General features: G+C 36.5%; 1 protein-coding gene and 1 pseudogene across 3 annotated transcripts in view; one reads left to right on the top strand and one right to left on the bottom strand.

Moving 5' to 3' along the window:
• LOC138915056 (ATP-binding cassette sub-family D member 2-like) overlaps positions 1 to 3,884 on the bottom strand; it is a 57,947-nt gene extending 54,063 nt beyond the window's left edge. For all 3 annotated transcript variants that reach the window (XM_070261199.1, XM_070261197.1, XM_070261198.1), the window contains exons 1-2: positions 3,742 to 3,884; positions 1,209 to 1,312 (exon numbers count right to left, since the gene is read on the bottom strand). The gene's annotated coding sequence lies outside the window, so the exon portion shown is untranslated. The remainder of the gene's footprint in view (positions 1 to 1,208; positions 1,313 to 3,741) is intronic.
• A 1,047-nt stretch (positions 3,885 to 4,931) lies between these two features.
• The window catches only part of LOC138923125 (regulator of DNA class I crossover intermediates 1-like), a 71,475-nt pseudogene continuing 53,883 nt past the window's right edge, over positions 4,932 to 22,523 (top strand).

Raw genomic sequence — 22,523 nt, 5'->3', positions numbered from 1 at the left:
CATTTGGGAATCCAACTGGAGTTAGATGGTGGAAATAGCTTCTCTGGGACCTTTTTTGAGAGTTCTTTGTCTTTTGCAAACTTTTGTTTTGCTTGTTTTGTTTAGGCTTAGAGATAATCTATTGGCTACTTCCCACTTTGGTTATTTGATTCAAACAAAGAGTGTTAAAAAAATTTTCCCTACATCCCTAATGGAGGACTTAAACTGCTAAACAGTCAAGCAAAATTCTGCATACTTTTAAATATGTAAAATGTTTAGGTAAGGATGAGTGTGTTTTCGAATATGCAAAAGCATTTTTGCTTCCCCACACCCACCACCCCCCACAACATACATACACATTTCTAGTCAACTGGAAGCCTGGGAAGATATGCATTAAATTAGAACAGAGGTTGGCAAATTACAACCCAACCAGTGGGCCAAATTTGGCCTGCCACCTATTTTTTTATGGCCCTTGAGATAAGAACAGTTTTTACATTTTAAAATGGTTGAAAACACATCACAAGAATAATAATATTTTGTGGTGCATGAAAATTACATGAAATTTTTATTTCAGTGTCCATAAATAAAGTTTTATTGGAACACAGCCACACCCATTTATTTATTTACTTATTTTCTATGGCTTGCAAGCCACAGAGCCAGAGCTGGATAGATGAAACAGAGCCTAAAATATTCACTATCTGGCCCTCTTCAGAAGAAGTTTGCCAACCCTTGTGCTAGAATATAAAACCTGTTTCAGTGTTGAATGATCTTCATTATTCAGTTTACTGTGAATAAAGAACTATTCTCCTTTTCATAAGTAACAATAGCCTTAAACTTTTAAAACTCCTTTCCCATGTACCTATATGAATTTCAAGAATCATCACAGGTCTCTTTTCATTTGTTTGCATTCAATTCAGCAGATTGACTAATACATGAGTGGCAAATTCATGCAAATTTCTTTTATAGCTGACCATATTAGCAGCACAATCTATCATTCATTCCATTGAGACTTTCTAAGTCTGTATGTAGAGATCATAGTGTTATAGTGGTTATTTTCAAAATCTTTTATTCCTAATCTCACGTTTCTCATGTGTCAAAGTAAGGATCTCTTACCCTTATAAACTTTAATTCTTTATGTCACATCTCCTGACTGTGATAAGACAGGTGGAGGGCCAGGGTAAACTTAGCTGGGGGTGATAGGAGGATGTTCAGCCAGGCAGAACACTTACACAGAGGGTTACACCGGTCAGCAAGCAGCTGGCAGTCGAGGCAAGTGGCCTGCATCACTGGCATAGGACAGCCACATCAGGGGAGGAGCAGGGCAGTGGGAAATCTAGAAGCAAAGAAGGTTAGAGATCAAATCAGGCCTGCACTTAGTTGTAGGTAGGTCAGTTTATCAACTGATAATGAAGCTAGGGTATAGGAACAAGCTTTTATTGGCTTGAGTGAAAGACTTGTTAGAATGAGGAAAATAATCAAGATAGAAAGACAGAAATTTGGTTACCGGAATTGTGGTGCAGGGAAGGTTGGAGGCCAGTTACTAGAACTGGGGAAAAGGTTAATGTGAGATTTGACCTAATGATGAGCCACTTAAGTACAGATGTAACTATCACCATTTTAATTCCACTCCCACCCTTCACTCTACCCTAACCCCAAGAGTCAGGGTTGGTCCTAGCATCTGAGACCAAGCTCAAGACTTCAGGGAAGGCAGAGGAAGAATTCAAGATGATAGGAAAACAGATACATAATTCCAGTTGGAAATATATGGTATTTAAGTAAGAAACTAAGAATGTCAAGATACTTCTTTCATTTTTTATATTGCCATGCAATTAAAGCAGAAAGAATGCTAATTTAGTTTGAATTTCAAACTAGGTGAGAAAAAAAGAGTGAAAAAAAGTCACTTGTTACTATAGTAAACATAATTCAGCCTAATTTCCACTCAATCTTCTCAACTTTACATGTGTTTATATGGGAAAGCATTAAAATTTTTCTTAAGAGAGGAGAAATAATCTTAAAAAAAGATCTTGAAAATGAATGAAAGTTAAAAAATAAGCAATAATTATCAAATTACTCTGTTCTCAAGTGTGATACTCTCAATGTCTGTCACAGTGGACATTACCAACAACCATGGAAGAGCAGGATTAAATAGACTTTATATATATATTAGAGACTATATATATATACACATATATTAGGAAAACTACATGCTTTCTAAACAGTAAAACATCAGAAATAAATTTTTATAATAAAGAGACCTACATATATAAGTATATGAATAAAAATGTATAATGTAGATAATATGTATTATGTGTTTAGATAGTAAATCACCAGAGAGTAAATAATTTTTAGCAGTAAAGATAAATTAAGGTTTAAGATTTGGGATGCATTGCCTTCTCAGCAAATGCTAAGTAGTATTTTATCTGTGCTGTATTCCTTTCTTGAACTGTTTCCTGACCCGAGATTACCTAATTGCCCTACTGGCCCTAAAATAGCACAGCATTTGACTCATTATCTACCAGTCATGCTAGCCTTATTCATGTGAGCCACAAACACAATGAAGATGAGATCTTAGGTCAATATTTCATCTGTTACAAATAACCACCTAATAACTGGTTCATAATGAAATGTCTTTTGCTGTGAAGGAAAACCCAGCAAATATCTTGTCTGAGGATGTATCTCATAGATTAATCTTTCCTTAGCCTAATTTACCACTTCCACTGCCTCTCTGTGACTGGGGAAGGAAAGCAGTGACTCTAGTCAGAGAGAAGACACGGTTCTATCCAGCTCCGACTTCTTGACTCTTCTCAACAGATTGGTCAACCTGTCCTTTATGTCTCTACCTATAGAATATATTTTAAAAGGTCAGTCAATCCTCTATAAAATTATTTTCCCCTTGTAGTTAATTTAGTTAATTTGTACCTGTTTCAAAATGTTGAAAGTAGGAAAGGCTAACGCACTGGGCCATTGCTTCTGACTCGACTGTATGGTTTAGGTACTGAAAAACGATGAGCTACTCCATGACGAAGACTAATTTGTTCTGAAATGCTATACTCACTTGGTTTAATTTAAACCAATGATAGATATACTTTGGTGAATTTTTGTGACAAAAATCAGTATTTCTATGATTAAACGATGTCTACCAGGGCACATAATCCTATTTTAGGCAACTATATTTTAGGCACTATTTCCCAATGAGTTAACAGAAAATGTATCATATTTGAAAATGAGAGATTGCCCAGATTAAAAATCTGGAAAACAATCATGACAATTGGGGGAAAAAAACCATTTTGTGCATTTGTTTGGTACAGGAGATTTCTAGTTTCTAACCAAAATATCATAAAACAGTGTGTAAGATAAACATTTTGTGAGGATATACAAACATAACACAGAAACGATCACTAAAATCCAACTTTCGTTTTGAGATTTTTTTCGGTAAGGTGTTTAAAGTCTTTGGGTCTTTACAGCTAAACCCAGTTTTGATCAAGCTCTCTAAGAAACCCACAAAATGGTAAGTTACTACAGCACAATATTTCTAATAAACAACTGTGTACTGAATATTGAAACTGCACGTGAAAGATATTTAAAGGATTTGGATATGGAGTGATGTGGGAATGGAAACATCATCTTGAGGATTACGGATCCATATCTTTGTTCTTGCCTTCTTTTTCTCCCCTCAGTCTGTTCTTTGACCTAAAAAAAAAAAAGGCTGAGACCTACAGCAAAGTAAATAAAACTATGGTGGGGGTGGTTTGAAACACTAACCCTGCGGCCACAGCCCGACACTTGATTTCTTGAGGGTTCCTTCGCCCGACCGGTTGAAACTGCTGTGTTCTTCCTCCTTAGGACGCGCTGCTTTCCCACGGCGTCCCCTGCGGCCCTATCAGGACAGCGTCGCCGCAGAAACCGCAGAGGCTGCCGGGAGAGCCGGAAGGAGCCTAACCAGGCCGCAAAGGCTGTAGGGAGGCTGGGCTATAGGCCCGTGGGCCGGAGAGGAGCGGGCTGAAACCGAGGAAGCTGTGGCTTAGCACTGAACGGAGCCGTCTGAAGTGCAGCTGTCAGAACCCCAGTGAATTCTCAGAAGTTTTGGGGAGATGAACTGGGTCGGGGCTCCCGGTGAGTCGTGCTGCTGGAGCTTGAGACTGTAGCCTTGCGTCCCTGGACGTACATTCCCGTCATGGCGCCTCTTTCCTAGGCCTCGGAGGGGAGGGCACAGCCTTGCCTGGGGGCAACTTGCTAGGAGAGGTCTTTTAATCTTCCCCAAGCCGGGGGACCCTAGCACCATGTCTCTGCTCTTAAACCGAAAGCAGCTCAGCTTTTCCCCCACTGTCTTTCCAAAAGCTTCACATGTGGGGCCTGCCGTGGGTGAGGTTCTCTGCTCTCCCTCCCACGCCTCCCGGGTCCTCCTCCTCTAATGAGACCTCTGAGCAGCTGAGCCCTCTTCTCGCCCCTGCTTCTCCCTTTTCGAAGGGATTTCTTTGCGTCAATATATCGTCTTTGCACAAATTTGTAAGGCGTTATGGAAGAGGCCATTCCCTGCTGCCCTTAAATCCATTGGTGGGGGCTCGTATCCACCATAAATCCAATTTAGTTTGTTTTTGCAAGGGAGGGAAAGTGAAGCGTTTTTTGCTTTAACTTACAAGAGAATTTACAATTTGTTTTGTATTTAGAATTAATCACATAAAGGAGGATGAGTTGACAATTTAGCTTTATGTAACCTGTTCATTGCTGTTGACCTTCAAGTCCACTAGGATGGAAATCATGTGGGCCTGTAATTTCGTTTGATCAAATTCCCTGACAAAAAGAATTGTTTTGATTGAAACGTTAAGCCATTAAATACAATTTTTGTCACAAGTAGACCCAGGACAGTGATGATATGGTTAGAATATAAGACATTTAAATTATTAGGAATTTTATAAGAGGAAAGGCAGCTTTTGTGTTCAAGTATTGTAACGATGTCTGATAATTTTAGCAATAGCATTTATCCTGTTGAAGATATGTTAGCATCGTATTTTAGAAGTTTATCTGATTTATTCCTAGCTAATGTTCTAGCATCATGCTTCCACTTTGGAGAAAAGTGAAAACTCACTTACAAACGTCACACAATTTAGTTGATACATGATTATAATTTGATGTTTTTGAATTCTTTAAAATGTGAATATTAAATGAGATACAAAATCATCTTACAAATGCTTAAGCAGTATTAAAATATAGGTGCTATTATTATTCTGTCATATATCTTCTGGTTATTCAGGGAGTAGTATTTTGGTTGCTAGTGGAAGGATGCAAAAGTAATGTACTTCAGGAAACGTGTAGTCTAGGATTGTGTTTCTCAAAATGAGGTAGTGCTGCACCTGGAGATATTAGGTACCAGGGGGTTAAGAAACCACAGAAGAAATGTGACGCATCTCCCTGGAGCATCAGTTTTATTCACAGATCGGAGGAAAATATATTTTTTAATTTAAGTAAACATGGATATGTTATAGAGTAAAAGGCAAAACTTGTGTGAAGTTGTAAGAGAAAATATGGAATTTTAAATAAATTTTCTTGGGGAGGTTGGGCTCGTTAGGGTCAAACTCCAGATTGGTAATGAAAAAATGAGTGTCTCCACTTTGTACTATCCCAGCAAACAAAGGTAGACAAGATTAGTTGATCATGGGGCTCTGACCATGAGGCCGTAAGGGCCTCAGAATCTGAGACAGTGCTTAGTAATCACTAGCAGTTGATTGGAGCTGCTATAGAGTAGAAGTTTTAATCCTTGTCTCAGACCATCCTTGAGTACTTGTTTATTTCCCTCTGTTGTAGGATTAGTTTTTGTTTGAAAATTTTGAGAACTGTTAGGAACTTAAAATATAGACGAGTAACTAGAGAACATTTACAAAGCTCTCTCAGAGCTGCTCCATCAGAGAATTCGGCATTAATTAATTCAACAAATACGTTTTTACTTGCCTCCCTGTTTAGGGCATTGTCAAGCTGTATAGTGGGATTCAAAAGAGAAAAAGATAAAACTTTGGACCGCAAAAAGAATTTATGGTAGAATGGTGAGATTTGAATTAGGTGAATGATTTTAAGACTAGATAGTTAAATGGTACTTAATATATAGCAAGTGCTGTTCTAAGAACTTTTTGTATATTAGCTCATTTACTCTTAAGAAGAACCCTATGAGGTATGTACAAATGTTATCCTCATTTTACTGATAGGGAAACTGAGGCACTGTTAATGTTAAGTGGCTTGCCCAAGGTCACCCAGCTAATCAATGACAGTTATTTGAGAACCATATGCTTAATGGCTATGCTATGCTATGCAATGTAGAAATAGGAGTATTGTGAAAGTGGCACATGTAAAGGGCTATGGATATTTAGAGAACAGAGAAATTACCTTAAACCTTGAAGGATAACAGTGTTGCACAGAACAAGCTCTACAGAGAAACAATGAAACACAGGTTCTTAAAAGCTGAAAAGGAAGTGAGATAAATAATTATCAAATTGGAGACCTAGTTTTTACCAAGGCTTCTTAGAAGAGATGGGTTGGGAGGGCAGTATTAAAGAACCTGAAAGGATTATTTGGCAGACAGTAGATAGGTCTGCATTAAGACAGGAAAACACTTGCAAAGAGGCTTTCTACCTTTTTTCCAAGGAAATGAATGAAGCAGGCTATAGCAAGTTTATATTTTGGTTGTAGCAACCTGATTGTATACACTAAATCAAACCAGGGTATTCTTGTTGTGTATTATAGGGACCTGATATACAGTTTAATTGTGGAATCATTTGATAGGAGCGTCTTTGCAATTGCAAAGGTCTTTGCAAGTTTTCTTGGCATAAAAGAAACTTGGCATTTAACTTTTTGCTGCTCTTCTGTTTGGGGAGTCTACCAGTCACATGTAAGATTTTTTTTTGTGAGGGAAGGGACTGGTGGCTAGGGAAGAAATAAGCTTTCCTTATTTTGATTTTTAAATTACTTGGTTTGGCTTTAGTGTTATGCTTTGTGGACGTCTTTGAAGATATAACATTTCATTTCAAACAAAGTCTCATTTAGGGTAAAGAGATTTGGTCTAAGATGAAACTAATTGACATATCTATGATAGCAGTTCCCAGTCTACTGTCCCTGAAACTTGCTAATCAGCCGTAATGTCAGATTTTCCAATTTAATGGGTTCTTTCTTTTTTTCCTAAAATTATATTCTTTTTTTGACTTAAAATGCCCCTCCCATTTTAAGTCCTTTCTTTTTTTCTCCCCCTGCTTTTTCTTCCCAAATCCCCCCAGTACATATTTTAGTTGGGGCATGTGGGACGCCACCTCAGTGTGACCTGATGAGCGGTGCCATGTCCACGCCCGGGATCTGAACCAGTGAAACGCTGGGCCACCTAAGCAGAGGACGCGAACTTAACCACTCGGCCACGGGGCTGGTCCCAAGTCCTTTCTTGACAAAATTAAAAATATGAATCATTTGTCAGTCTTACCAATTAAATAATTTTTTTTTTTCAGTTGTCTGGGAATCATTGACCTAGAACTCTAATCTTTGTTTTGTACTTTTACGTCAGCACTGAGACCCTGTGTTTTCCTAGTCACATTGAGGTGTAAATTTGAAAGAGGACAGGTATAAGCACTGATCTTTTTAATTTGGAAAAGATTCTCTTTTATTTTCAGTATTTGGTGATTGACGACTTGTTTCACCAAATTCATAGCCACCTCAGACATGAAGGTGGTAGTAAGAGAAGAGAGAAAGGAGAAGATAAAGATGTGACCAGTCTTTGGGCCTCGATATGCTGTTCAGAATGGGATCAACTATAGATCTGAAATACAGCACTATACATTCAGTGTAAGAAGACTTTTTGTTTTAATTGGAGGAGGTTTATTTCTATAACTTAGATTGAAGAATGCAACCCGTGTCATAAGAAGGCACAGATAAAATCCTGTTTGAATTTAGGTGAAGGAGAGGTTTGCATTTGTAAATGTAGGCCTAGAATATTCACCTGTGCAAAGTATTTAGTGAGTGCTATGTACCAGGCACTGTGCCAGGTCAGAGTATAAAGTAACTGAAATTTAGTCTCTTTCTGAGAGATTTATAGCTTATTGGGGGGGGGAATATGACATTCCATAAAGTTTGAAAATGTTGAAAGATCAGGGGCCAGAATATATGATTTAAAAAAAACAGTGTGAACAATAGTAGAACATAGGAAAGTTTTAGCTGAGAGTTTGGCAAATCAGAAACAAGGCTAAAGGAAAGTTTGATGGAGAAAAAGAATAAAATAAATGTTATGTAAATAGTTGGAGATAAGATTACTTATTTAAATACTTAAAAATGTGTATATGTGTCTGCGTGATGGTGAGGTTGAAAACCAGACTGAGAAGTTGAAATTTGATCTATTGGATATTGAGGAGTCATTCAAATTCAGAAGTACCACAGTGAAAGTAGTATTCTATGACTGTTTGTTTGTGGTGCTAGTGGTGTGTAGTTTGGAATATAGTGGTGAAAGACTCCAAGACAGTGATACCAGTTAGGATTCTTCTGGGGAAAAATAATGAATACTATTTTTCCATTTTCTTGTATGACTATATATTTTCCAGATCAAATCAAAACCAGTCCTAGGGCTGGCGCGGTGGCTGAGTGGTTAAGTTCGTGCGCTCTGCTTCGGCGGCCCGGGGTTTCACCAGTTCGAATCCTGGGCGCGGACATAGCACTGCTCATCAGACTATGCTGAGGTGGTGTCCCACATGCCACAGCTGGAAGGACCCACAACTAAAAATACACAACGATGTACTGGGGGTCTTTGGGAGAAAAAGGAAAAATAAAATCTTTAAAAACAAAACAACCCCCAAAAAAGCAAGCAAAAACACCAGTCCTATGTGAATTTGGGTTAATTATTAAACCTCTCTGTATAGGAGCAGATCAGGTTGTGAGGGACCTTCATAATGGAAAAAAGAATACAAAATTGTGACTACAAAATTAGGTATAGGGCTTGGAAGGGGAATATGCAGATGAAGGGCTCTGAACTTAAGTTTAATTAGCTTTACAATAAATTCTCTTTACTGTGAATTAGCCTCTGTCCCTGCATCTCTTTCTTCATCTGTTAAATGGGGATAACACTTAAACGTACGGTGAACATCATCCCAGTTTGCCTAGGACAGTCATGGTTTATGCCTGTGATCCTAGTGGCACGCCCAGTTTAGCATTTGTTTTCGGAGTTTTTGTTTTTTAATTAAATATAAGCTACCATTAATGGTTCCGTTAAAATGAACCCAGATAGATTCAGTGAACATCCTTTTTTTTATTTTAACCTCTGCCATGGTCTGTATTAGTGCATGAGCAACGTGTGCGGTGAAGAACGTTCTCACTTTAACATGTGGTTAAATCTGAAGACATCCAATGATAACCCAGGCCTGGCACTTTCCAGATAGAAAGTAACTAACAGCTTCTTTTAAAGATAGCATGAAGGGCACTTGCTGATAAAGTGTGCTGAGACATGAGTGGCTGGGTACAACTAACTTGCTGGATGGGATGGGAGAAGTATTTAATGCTGCTGTCTCTGCTAGCCACTTGTACCAGCTAGTTGTAACATTGCATTCTAAGGTCTGAGAGATTTGTATAGCCGCCATGCCTGGGAGTGGGGTCAATAGGAAACATGGAAAATTTTAGATTAGGTGTAAGTGAAATATTTGCTAGGAATAGAGGCTATCAGTCCTGTCAGAGTGCCTACAAAGAGTAGTAGGAATGTTGTTGCTACAGTGGTTTTGTCAACAACCGTTTCCTTTTTCATAGTGTTTAGTAATGCTTTTGTAACCTTTTGGCAGCAGGGAGCTCAAATAAAGGAAAATTAATGCTTAATGATAAATACTGATGTTTTGTCTTTCATTTGAGTTGATGAATCTATAACTAGTACACAAAATGTTTGCCAGCATTTAGCATCTCTCATGGTCACATGACAATCTGAATGCACAAATCTGCTGAAAAAGCATCAGGAGTTACTTTCAGATTTGGTAGTTATTTTAAGGAGATTATAGCTGCAGACAATAGTTTGACACATGTAACTGCAGAACATTAAAGATAAAATTATTTCTGCAATGATAATATAAATAGAAATTTGATGGATCATAGCATCTTGGGTAAAACAGGACTCTTACTAAATTATGTAACCTGTGTAGCCAAGATACACTTGGAATTGGTTGTAGTTCATGTATATTTCACAGTTGTAGTCAAAGAGGCTTGATATTTTACTGAACAAAGCTACAGTTGTCAAAATTTTCATTTTTTTATATGCACAGTTAATGTAACTGAATTACACTGTTTTTGAGACAATACTGATGTTGAATCCAAAAAAGAATACTTTGGCGTGTTGTTATAAGCTTGCTTTCTTTGTTGCCTTTTATTAATTGGATTTCATAAACATTTGACTCTTTGAAGAGTTACTTGATAAATCAATCTATGTATCCTGCATTGTTATTGAACATTTTTGCAAGCAAGTCCTCTAAATTTTGATGACATTTTATTCAAAAACAGTTGAAAATATTTATTCAAAATATCCCATAAATGGAGTGAAAAACTTCAACTTTAGAAGCTTTTAGTGAATTATAATTGTTGAAATAAAGTTTTTAAGATTTAATTGTGAATAACCTGAAATACACATCTGTGTTGGGCTATCATTCACAATCTAAGATCTCTTCCATTGTATGACCCAGGAGATGGCTGTTCATGTTTATCATTACAGCCTGTAACTATGAAACAATATTTTCCATGTGAAAGTACTATAAGAATTCAATCTCTAAGAACTTATTTTAATTAGGCTCTGTATTCTGAATATTAGGTGGATTTCTGCCTCATCGATTGACACTTTTTTTCACAATACCATACCTTTTGTAATTCATATTACTCTAAAAACTTTTTCTTGTATTGCAAGAGAAGAATTTATATGAAAGCCATGGCATTCTAATGTATATCATTACTATTCCTGACACATCAGGTGGACCTGCTTTAGTTTTGTGGAAAACCAACCTAAGTACTTTTTATAGGCTAGTTACTGTCCTGAATCTTAATAAGTCTGCTAGCTAACAATGTTAACATTATGATGTCTTAGGTTAATATTAATTTCACTGTGACACAAGCCATAAAATAATTTTTTCAATTGTTAGTTATTGCTTTATTAATTTTGTTTACATTTTTCACTTTGAATCACACTTAAGATGTTATTACAAGATTGTAACAATCTGGAAACGGTTTCTTTTGCATGGCACCTCGCCACTAAAAAGATAAACTAAGCAGAAAAATAAAAAGCAAAACAAAATAAACAAAAAAGAAAATTCAAGACTAGCTGACAGTTAAGATATGTGACACCCATAGTATTTAATCCCTAATGCAGTTTCAACATCTCCTGCGTACTCCATGTAAAATGTACGTTCGTGTTGTTCTTGATGTTTCCTTGACCACATTACTGCCTGTCTTTTTTTTTTTAAAGAAAGTATTTCTTTAGCGTTTTCCTTTAAATCTTTGCTTACTAGAAAGAATGGCAAGGGCAGAATGCCCTGTTATATTTTTGTAGTCAGTATGGTTTTATTTCTTCCTTTCTCTCTCTCTTCTTTCCTTCTCCCCTTCCCTCCCTTCTCTTCTCTTCTTTCCCTTTCTTAACCTCTTTACACTTCTCTATTTTACTTTATTCTTTCTATCTTAATGAAGAATAAGGTAGTGTAATCTATATCCCTGCTTCCCACAATTGATAACTTGTGGAGTGTTCTATGAAGAAGTTATGGCCTTTTGATTTTATTTTCAGTATGTAGCTATAATGGCAACTAATATTGTTCACTTAAACTTTTACTGAAAGAGATGGTTGCAATATATTTCTTTAAAAATCCATTTTCTAGAATAACATAGTAATTACTGTTAAAGAGATGAGCTTCATTCCCACCTCCCCACCCCTAAATCTCTGGTAATTTAAATTTCAGGACAAAAATTAGAGAAACTCTTAAAATTGTTTTTTATAAAGTGCATATAAATTTCATGAAGAAACTGATGTTTGAATGGGGTCTTGAAGGTATTGAAAGTTTTGAGTACAAAATATGGTGGGAGGAGTCTCCATATATGGAGAAGAAAAACTATATTTTCATTTGGTCGGGTGTTGGAATACATGAAACGCAGGAATGGAAAACAAAGTTGAAATCTAAGTTGGGGCAGGCAATGGAAGTCACGTCCCTAAGTGATAATCAGAGCTGTGTTTTATTGCTATTACCAATGTAGTAAGAAATATAGGAGAACATTTGCATAAAATCAAGGAGACTCTTTAATGTATAATTATGGTAGCTAGCTACATACTTAATATTGCAGTAGTCAAAGTATCAAATGACTTCTGAGGATTCACATTTTATATATAGCAAGCTATTTTAATTATCTGCACGTTTTTCTTTTTCTCAGATATAAAATTCCATCTAGTTTACCCCATTATTTGGGGATATATTCATTTGTTCTCCCGTCTTTTCTATCTTATTTTTTTCTACCTTTATTGAGGTATAATCGACAAATAAAATTGTAAGATATTTAAAGTATACCATGTGATGGTTTGATATGTGCATACATTGTGAAAGTTAATTAACACATCCATCACCTCAGATATTTCTCTTTTTTGGTGAGAACATTTAAGTTCTACTCTCTTAACAGATTTCAATTATACAATACAATGTTATTTTGTATTAACAAATGGTATGGTTACCATGTTATCCTCAGAACTTATTCATCTTATAACTTAAAGTTTGTATGCTTTTACCAACCTCTCCCTATTTACCTGACCCCCCAGCAACCACTTGTCTGTTCTCTGTTTCTATGATTTTAACTTTTTTTTAGATTCCACATATAAGTGGTACCATGTCCTATTTGTCTCTGTCTGACTTAATTATCTAATGCCTTCCAGGTTCATCCATGTTATCACAAATGACAGGATTTCTTTCTTTTTTTTGTGAGGAAGATTGGCCCAGAGCTAACATCTGTTGCCAATCTCTCTCTTTTTGCTTGAGAAGATTGTTGCTGAGTTAATATCTGTGCCAGTCTTCTTCTACTTTTTGTGTGGGATGTAGCCACAGCATGGCTTGACACGTGGTGCTAGGTCTGTGCCTGGGATCTGAACCTGTGAACCCCGGGCTCCCAAAGTACAGCATGCGAACTTGACCACTATGCTGCTGGGCTGGCCCAGGATTTCTTTCTTTTAAAAGGGTGAATGATATTCCATGGTGTATATATATACCAAATTTTCTTGATCCATTCATCCATTGATGTACTCTTAATCTGCTTCATACCTTGGTTGTTGTGAATAAGGCTCCTATGAACATGGGAGTACAGATATCTGTTTGAGATGTTGATTTCTCTTTGGATATATACCCAGAATTGGTGCTGCTCGATCAAATGGCAGTTCTTTTAATTTCTTGAAGAACCTCCATGCTGTTTTCCATAATGGCTGCACCAATTTATATTCCCACCAATAGTGCACAAGGGTTCCCTTTTCTCCACATCCTAATATTTGTTCTCTCTTTTCTTTTTGATGCATGTCATCCTAAAGGACATGAGGTGATAAATCATTGTGGTTTTGATTTGCATTTCCCTGAGCATTAGTGATATTGAGCACCTTTTCCTGTACCTGTTGATCATTTGCATGTCTCTTTTGAAAAATGCCTATGTACGTCCTTTGCCCATTTTTTAACTAGGTTATTTGTTTTTTGCTGTTGAGTAGTATGAGTTCCTCATATTGTGGATATTAAACTCTTATCAGATATAAGATTTGCAAATATTTTCTCCAATTCTATAGGTTCCCTTTTCATTTTGTTGATGGTTTCCTTTGCTGTGCAGAAGCTTTGTAGTTTGATGTAGTCCCACTTTTTAATTTTTGCTTTTGGTGTCAAATCCAAAAAATCATTGCCGAAACCAATTTCAAGGAGCTTACCCCCTGTGTTTGCTTCTAGGAATTTTATGGTTTCAGGTCTTATATTCAAGTCTTTAATCCATTTAGAGTTGATGTTTGTGTACAGTGTAAGATAACGGTTACAGTTTCATTCTTTTGCATGTGACTGTCTAGTTTTCCCAACACTATTTATTGAAGAAACGGTCCTTTCCCCACTGTGCATTCTTGGTTCCTTTGTGATAAATTGAATGACCATATATTTCTGGCTTATTTCTGGATATTCTATTCCATTGGTCTGTCTGGCTGTTTCTATGCCAATACCATACAGTTTGATTACTGTCACTTTGTAATATAGTTTGAAATCAGGAAGTATGATGCCTCCAGCTTTCTTCTTTCTCAATTATGCCTTGGCTATTTGGGATCTTTTGTGGTTCCATACAAATAATAGGGTTGTCTGTTTTATTTTTGTGAAAAATGCCACTAGAATTTTGATAGGGATTGCATTAAATCTGATATGTCATTTGATTTCTGGGCTTTCAATTCTGTTCCATTGATCTGTAGGTCTGTTTTTTCACCAGTACCATCCTGTTTTGATTACTATAGCTTTGTAGTATATTTTGAAATCAAGGATTGTGATGCCTCCAGCTTTATTCTTTTTTCTCAGTATTGCTTTAGCTGTTTGGGGTCTTTTGTTGCCCCATATGAATTTTAGGATTCTTTGTTCTATTTCTGTGAAGAATGTCATTGGGATTCTGATTGGGATTGTATTGAATCTGCAGATTGCTTTAGGGAGTATGGACATTTTAACTGTATTTATTCTTCCGATCCATGTGCACGGAATATCTTTCCATTTCTTTATGTCTTTATCAATTTCTTTCAATAAAGCCTTAATAGTTTTCATTGTATAGGTCTTTCACCTTCTTGGTTAAATTTATTCCTAGAAATTTTATTCTTTTTGTTGTGATTGCAAATAGTATTTTATTCTTGAGTTCTCTTTCTCTTAGTTTGTAATTAGAGTACAGAAATGCAAATGATTTTTGCAAGTTCATTTTGTACCCTGCCATTTTTCTGTTATTGTTGATTATTTCTAATAGCTTTCCAATGGATTCTTTAGGGTTTTCTATATATAAAATCATGTCATTTGCAAACAGTGAGCATTTCACTTCTTCATTACCTATTTGGATACCCTTTACTTCTTTTTCTTGCCTAATTGCTCTGGCTATACCTCCAGTACTATTTTGAATACGAGTGGTGAAGGTGTGCACCCTTGTCCTGTTTCTGTTCTCAGAGGGATGGCTTTTAGTTTTTCCCCGTTGAGTATGATGTTGGCTTGGGTTTGTCATATATGGCCTGTATTATGTTGAGATACTTTCCTTCTATACCCATTTTATTGAGAGTTTTCATCATAAATGGATGTTAGATCTTGTGAAATGCTTTCTCTGCATCTGAGATGATCACGTTTTTTATTCCTCATTTTGTTAATTTGGTGTATCACATTGATCGATTTGTGGATGTTGAACCATCCCTGTGTCCCTGGTATAAATCCCACTTGATCATGGTGTATGGTCCTTTTAAGATTTTGCTGTATTCGGTTTGCCAGTATTTTGTTGAGGAGTTTTGTATCTCTGTTCATCAGCAAAATTGGCCCGTAATTTTCTTTTTTTGTGTTATCCTTGTCTGGCTTTGGTATCAGCTTGATGTTGGCCTTGTAGAATGACTTACGAAGTATGCAGTCTTTTTCAATTTTTTGAAATAGTTTGAGAAGGATAGGTATTAAATCTTTGAATGTTTGGTGGAATTCTTAAGAGAAGCCATCTGGTCCTGGACTTTTATGTTTTGGGAGGATTTTGATTACTGTTTCAATCTCTTTACTTGTGATTGGTCTTTTTAATTCTCTATTTCTTCTTGATTCAGCTTTGGCAGATTGTATGAGTCTAAGAATTTATCCATTTCTTCTGGATTTTGCAATTTGTTGGCATATAGTTTTCATAGTATTCTCTTATGATCCTTTGTATTTCTGTGGTATCGGTTAATTTCTCCTCTTTCATTTCTAATTTTATTTGAGCCTCCTCTCTTTTTTCCTTAGTGAGTCTGGCTAAGGGTTTGTCAATTTTATCTTCTCAAGGAACCAGCACTTGGTCGTTGATCCTTTCTACCATTTTTGTGGCTTCAATTTCATTTATTTTTGCTCTAATTGTTATTATTTCCCTCCTTCTGCTAACTTTGGGTTTTGTTTGTTCTTCTTTTTCTATTTCTGTTACGTGCAGTTTAAAAGTGCTTACTTGAGATTTTTCTTGTTTTTTAAGGTGAGCCTGTGTTGCTATGATTTTCCCTCCTAGGACCACTTTTGCTGCATCCCATGAGTTGGTGTGGTATAATGTATTTTCACTTTCATTTGTCTCCAGATATCTTTTGATTTCTCCTGTAATTTCTTCAATGATCCATTGGTTGTGCAGTACTATGTTGTTTAGCCTCCACATATCTGTCACTTTCGTAGCTTTTTTCTTGTAGTTGGTTTCTAGTTTCATAGCATTATGGTCACAAAAGATGCTTGATATGATTTCAGTCTTCTTAAATTTATTAAGGCTTGCCTTCTTTCCCAACATATGGTCTATCTTTGAGAATGTTCCATGTGCACTTGAGAAGAATGTGTATTCTGCTGTTTTTATATATGTTCTATTAAGTCCATCTGGTCTAGTTTTTCATTTAATTCCATTATTTCCTTGTTGACTTTCTGTCTAGATGATCTATCCATTGATCTAAGTGGGGTTTAGGTCCCCTACTATTATTATGTAGTAGTTCACTTCTCCTTTTAGGTTTGTTAATAGTTACTTTATGTACTTTGGTGCTCCTATGTTGGTTGCATCCAAATATGTATTTCTTATTGTAAATTACAATATCACAATGATCAATCTGTTGTTCAAAGTGGGGTTTTGAAGTCCCCTGCTATTGTTTATTGCTGCCTATTTCTCCTTTTAGTTCTGTTTATATTTGCTTTATATATTTAGGTGCTCCAATGTTGGGTGCATAAATATTTACAGTTCTTGTATCCTTTTGATGAATTGACTCCTTTATCATTTTGTAATGGCCTTTGCTGTCTCTTGTTACAGTCTTTGTCTTCAAGTCTATTTTGTCTGAGAATTATGCTACCATAGCTTTTGGTTTCCCTTTGCATGTAATATCTTTTTCCATCCCTTTACTTTCAGTCTGTTTGTGTCCGTAATGCTGAGATGAGTCTCTTGTAGGCAACATATATTTGGGTCATGTTTTTTAATCCTTTCAGCCAAAAAACATTTACATTTAAAGTAATTATTTACATGGATGGACTTACCATGGCCGTTTTGTTGTTTTCTGGTTGTTTTGTAATTCTTCTATTCCTTTCTTCCTCTCTTGTTCTCTTCCTGTGTGATTTGATGATTTTCTCTATGGTATACTTTGATAACTTTCTCTTTATCTTGTATATCTCCTCTAGCCTTTTACTTTGTGGTTACCATGAGGCTTACTTAAAACATACTTGCCTGCTCACTCCATGTTGAACCCTGAGGGGATAGCTCTGGTGAGTGCTGCATTCCTGTTAAGAATGCTTATTTATTTGCCATAGTCTTGTGGGTCCTGTGGACACAAGCCCATTGGCTTTCAGAGCTAGGTGTTTTGGGAGTCTGTCTGTTAGGTGAGAGTCTTAAAATTTGGAGCACTAGATGTGGAGGTCAAACCCTTTGCTCCTCAGGGAGAAGGTGGAGTTGGGGATTCCCTTCTGACTGTATGGCATTGTGGCAGGGGTGGGGATTATGATGAGAGTGTGTCTCAGCCTTTCCTACCTGTTTCAACCTGGGTATTTTTGCATTTGTCCCATGTGTACGAGTCGCTAGTCTAGTTTCTGGATCTCTTTCAGAGAGAATGCTCCAAGTGTAGCTGTACATTTGGTGTGTCTGTGGGAAGAGGGAAGCTCAAGATCCTCCTATATCATCATCTTGGTCAACACTTGGGGGAGAAAAAAAAACAAAAGTTAGCCTAAGCAAAACTGTTAGAAGCAACTATTAGGACTGTATATATATATATATATATTTTTTTTTCACTGACATAGCCAAGTAAAAAGTCACTTGGATTGTCAACTAGTTTAGTTTTAATCTACATCTCTTTAGTGGACATTTGTACTCACTGGCAGCCAAGCATCTGAGCCCCTTATCTATGTGTGGGGGTATTTCCTACCTTATGAGTTTTGGTGATAGGCACAGACCACCTCCCTATGTGGAATCTTGGGGGAAAAGCCCAGACATTTGTTTCACTATGCTTTGCAGCTAGCAAATAGGCATGTGACCTAAGCTGAGACTTAGATGCTCTTGTCCTGTACTTTGAATTAGAAGCTAGTAACACAAAGAAGTAGGGACTACAGAGCTTCTATTGTAGTTGGAAGCAGTTGCAAGAGCTGCAGCAGGATTGAATTTTAATGCCAGTGATGCCAGGGGGTGGTGTTCACTGTCCAGGAGTGGAACTGGTGCAGTCAGTGGTGTTTAGTGTTCACCAGTGCTGGCAGTGGTGTTCTTAGGAGGCTAATTATGGCTTGATTTTGACTATGATGCCACAGCTCCCTAGACTTCCTTGTTCTTGCCAGGTGCCAAACGTGCTTCCTCAGCCTTGTTGACATGTTTGTTGGTTACCTGATTTTCTTTTAATAAATTTATTTTCTGTTTAAATTAACCAAAGGAGCTTTCAATTTCTTGTAACTTAAGAATCCTAACTGATGCAGTTTTCTTTTCTAGTGCAGGTAATTGAGAGTGACTATATTTGGTAAAACATTTAGACATATAGTACTATTTAGTAGCATTGGTTGCCTTAATAATAATTTAAAATGTTCTTTTTATGAAATTGCCTTTGACTTATACGTTAGGATCTTTTTTCACTTTCACTGTGGTCTAGTATTAGTAGGCTAATCTAGCAATTGGTCTTGAAATCCCAATTAATTTTTCCTTAGGCACATAGGAATAGGGATTATGGAGTACATAGAATTTGGTGAGAGCCATAAGAGTGTCCTGGATAATGGAAAATCAGCCTGGAGTAAAATCACTTGATTTATACATATATGAAGACTGTGTTTAGGCTTTGGCTAGTCCCTAATTCTATTGATCTTTATAATGTGGGAACTTCTTATAGAATTGATTTTTCTTCCTACTGTCTCTGTAATCTGGATTGTTTAATACTGCTGGCTCTGTCATACTTCTTATATTTCAGGACTTTGAAAAGTCACTTTGCTTTCTCTTTTTTTGAGGAAGATTAGCTCTGAGCTAACTGCTGCCAATCCTCCTCTTTTTGCTGAGGAAGACTGGCCCTGAGCTAACATCTGTGCACATCTTCCTCTACTTTATACGTGGGACGCCTCCCACGGCATGGCTTGCCAGGCGGTTCCATGTCCACCCCTGGGATCCGAACCGGTGAAACCCAGGCTGCCAAAGCGGAATACGCACACTTAACTGCTGCACCACCCGTCCAGCCCCCACTTTGCTTTCTTTGCCTTAAGTTTTAAAATGATGGAGAATAAACTAATCTCTAATGTCCTCTCTAGCCTTAGCATTTGATGGGTCAATGAAATGTGATTTATTTCCTTTTTCTTTTCTAAAGTTTGAATGCCAGCAATGCACTTATGCTGCGTGGATCTGGACAGATCAAATTCTTTGCTCAGTGAACTCAAAATGGTCAATTAAGACATAGCTATTGGGAAGTATGTTAAAGTACAAGTTCAGTAAGTACCAAAGTCTGGGGGTATTCAGTAACTGTCATTCATGTAGTTTATGAAAATCATTTGGAAAATGAACAGCTTTGTATATTCACAGTTGAAATTCTTGGAAGACAGTATAATATCTGGTTGAAAACTTCAAAACCAGAATGCTTAGGTTTCAGTCTGGCTCTACCATTTATTAGCAGTGTGACCTTGGGCAAGTTACTTAACCTCTCTGCATCTTAGTTTCTTCATCAGTAAAATGGGGGTAAAAATAGAACCTACCTTACAGAGTTCCTGTGAAGATTAAATGAGTTTGTACATGTAAAGTATCTGAAGTGTCTAGAAAGGTGCAAGACATATGGTACTCATCATTAGCAATTATTATTTTCATGTTATTATATAATCTCATGTAGCTAAAATACATTTTGTCATTTTACTTATAATTCTTGTATAAATCTTGAATTTGAGATCATAGTTTCATGTATATCCAAAAGATTTATTGTGCATATCCGCTTATCTTGTCATGAATGTTTTATGGCATTCTGCTATTATTAATAGAGCAAATAATTTATAACCATTAAATATTGCACTATCATGGGATTCGTTGCAGTGTTTGGCACAGAGATCATAGTTGTGAAGCACATCCATAAAAGCTAGCTGTGTTTTAAAGAAGTTATGAGATTTCAAGTATGCATAGCTGATATAGTAATGTAACTGAATTGCTCTAATAATAAACTTAACATTTCTTTCAATCCTATATAGATTTTGGTCCTTTCTCTACTTCCTGTTGATAGAAGTAGAATATTGAAATACAAGGAAAATTAAAATGGCAGCATTGACCAAGAATAGTGCTATCATATGAGAATGTTTCAGTGGTACCTCCTTGCCAATGCATTGATTTCTCTTTGCTTATCTTGATTTTATAATTCAGATGTATTTTATGCTTCATTATTAATGATAGGTGTAGAGTCTTTCTTATTAGCTCTTGGATTTTCTATCTAAGAAAATTTTGTGAAACAGTATATACTATAACATTTGAGAACATTTTCATAGTTTCTTTTCATAAAATAGCATAATTATCACTATACTTTTAGATTTTAATTCCAAATCTTTAATTCAACTAAAATGACATCATTTTATTTTATTTATGTATTTATTTTGGTGAGGAAGATTGGCCCTGAGCTAATATCTGGTTCCCATCTTCCTCTTTTTGCTTGAGGAACATTGTCCCTGAGCTAACATCTGTGCCAATCTTCCTCTATTTTGTATGTGGGATGCTGCCACAGCATGGCATGATGAGCAGTGTGTAGGGCCGTGCCTGGGATCTGAACCCAGGAACCCTGGGCCACCAAGGTGGAGCATGTGAACTTAACCAGTTTGCCACCATGCTGGCTCAACAGTCATTTTAGAGACCATTTCTTTAATCATTGTGTTTTTTATCCTGTTTCCTTTTTCAGGACCAGGGTTCTGATCAAGCAGAAAAGGAGAAAGCAAAAGGTAAAGAGAATATGTTTATTTGTGTTAGCTTTATGAAAAAAGTGATCTTCTAAAGCATTTTTCCAAGGGTAATAACTAAGTGAAATTGGAAGACTCTCTTCCTTTAGTCTTCTCAACCTTGTAGATAGGTTGATAACCAACCATTTTGCTTAGGCAGAGACTTAAGGACCTTGTTGATTCTTGTTGTCATTCTAGTTCCAAGATGTATCCCAAGTCTGATAACTTCTCACTACCTATACTATTAGTACCCTGATTCAAATCATCATCATTTACTGCCTAGAGTAGTATAATGGCCTTATAACCTACCACCTTTTTTTGTTTTTTAATTACATTGATCATTACACAGTAAAGTTGAGCATGTATGTACATTACAGCTCAGCAGTATATATCTGAGTGAAACTCTTCCACTTGTGAACTTTGAGACATGTACAAGCTTGTTTGGATATTGTTGTTGTTAAGTAGCAAACAAACAAAAGAGAGAGAAGGAGGAGAAAGAGAGAAAGAAGGACAGGGGAGGAGGAAGGAAAGGGGACCACCCAAATGTCCATTAGCAGTAAAATGGTTAAGCAAATAGTGGCATACCCAAGTAATGATGGAGCAGTGAAAATGTTTCAACTACGCGTAATTAGTGTGGATGAATCTCAAAAACATAAAGTTGGATAAAGAAAGCAACTCACAAAAGAATACAAGCAGTAAGATTCCGTGTACGAAAAGTTCCAAAACAGAAAAAATATGTTCGAAGGTAGTAAAATTTAAAGAAAAGCAAGGGAGTGATTATTATGAAAGCAGGATAGTTGTTAACTCAGTGAATTGATGCTTCATTGTAAATTTAACTTGTATTTCCTTGATTACTAATGAGACTGACTATCTTGTCATTCAGGTTTCCTCTTTTGTCAGGTACTTTTCCAAGTAGTTTTTTCATTTTTTATTTGAGTTGTTTGTCTTTTTCTTATTGTGTCTATGTATTTAGGAATTATTTGTCAGGTATATTTGTCCTTTGGCTTTTAATTTTAGTTTTTCAATCCTGTCTTTGAAGAAAAGTTCTTAATTTTAATGTAATTGAATTTATCACTGTTTTTCTGCTTTATCTTTTACTCCTTTGTAGTCTGTGACACAGTGGTTAGTATGATCTTTTAAAGGCACAAATCAGAATTTATCATTCCCCAGCTTAAAAGCCTCAATTGCTTTTCATTGCTCTTAGAATGAAATCTGATTTTACCAAAGTCTAAAAGAATCAGAAGGATCTGCACCCTGCCTGCCTCTCTGACCTTGTTTCTTACTACTTGTCCTATTCATTTTATTTCAGCCACACTGACCTTCTTTCTGCCACTGTTCTTTGTCTGGAATAGTCTCCCTCGAGATATTTGCATGTCTGGCTTGTCAACATTTGAGTCTCAGCAAAAGTATGTCCTCTTAGATTGGCCTTCTCTGATCACTACATCTAAATAGCTCCCTGCCCTC

This window comes from Equus caballus, chromosome 2 (assembly GCF_041296265.1).
Source record: "Equus caballus isolate H_3958 breed thoroughbred chromosome 2, TB-T2T, whole genome shotgun sequence".
NCBI classification, from domain to species: Eukaryota; Metazoa; Chordata; class Mammalia; order Perissodactyla; family Equidae; genus Equus; species Equus caballus.
Note: the sequence above shows the minus strand (reverse complement) of the source record. Positions and strands in the feature narration are given on the sequence as shown.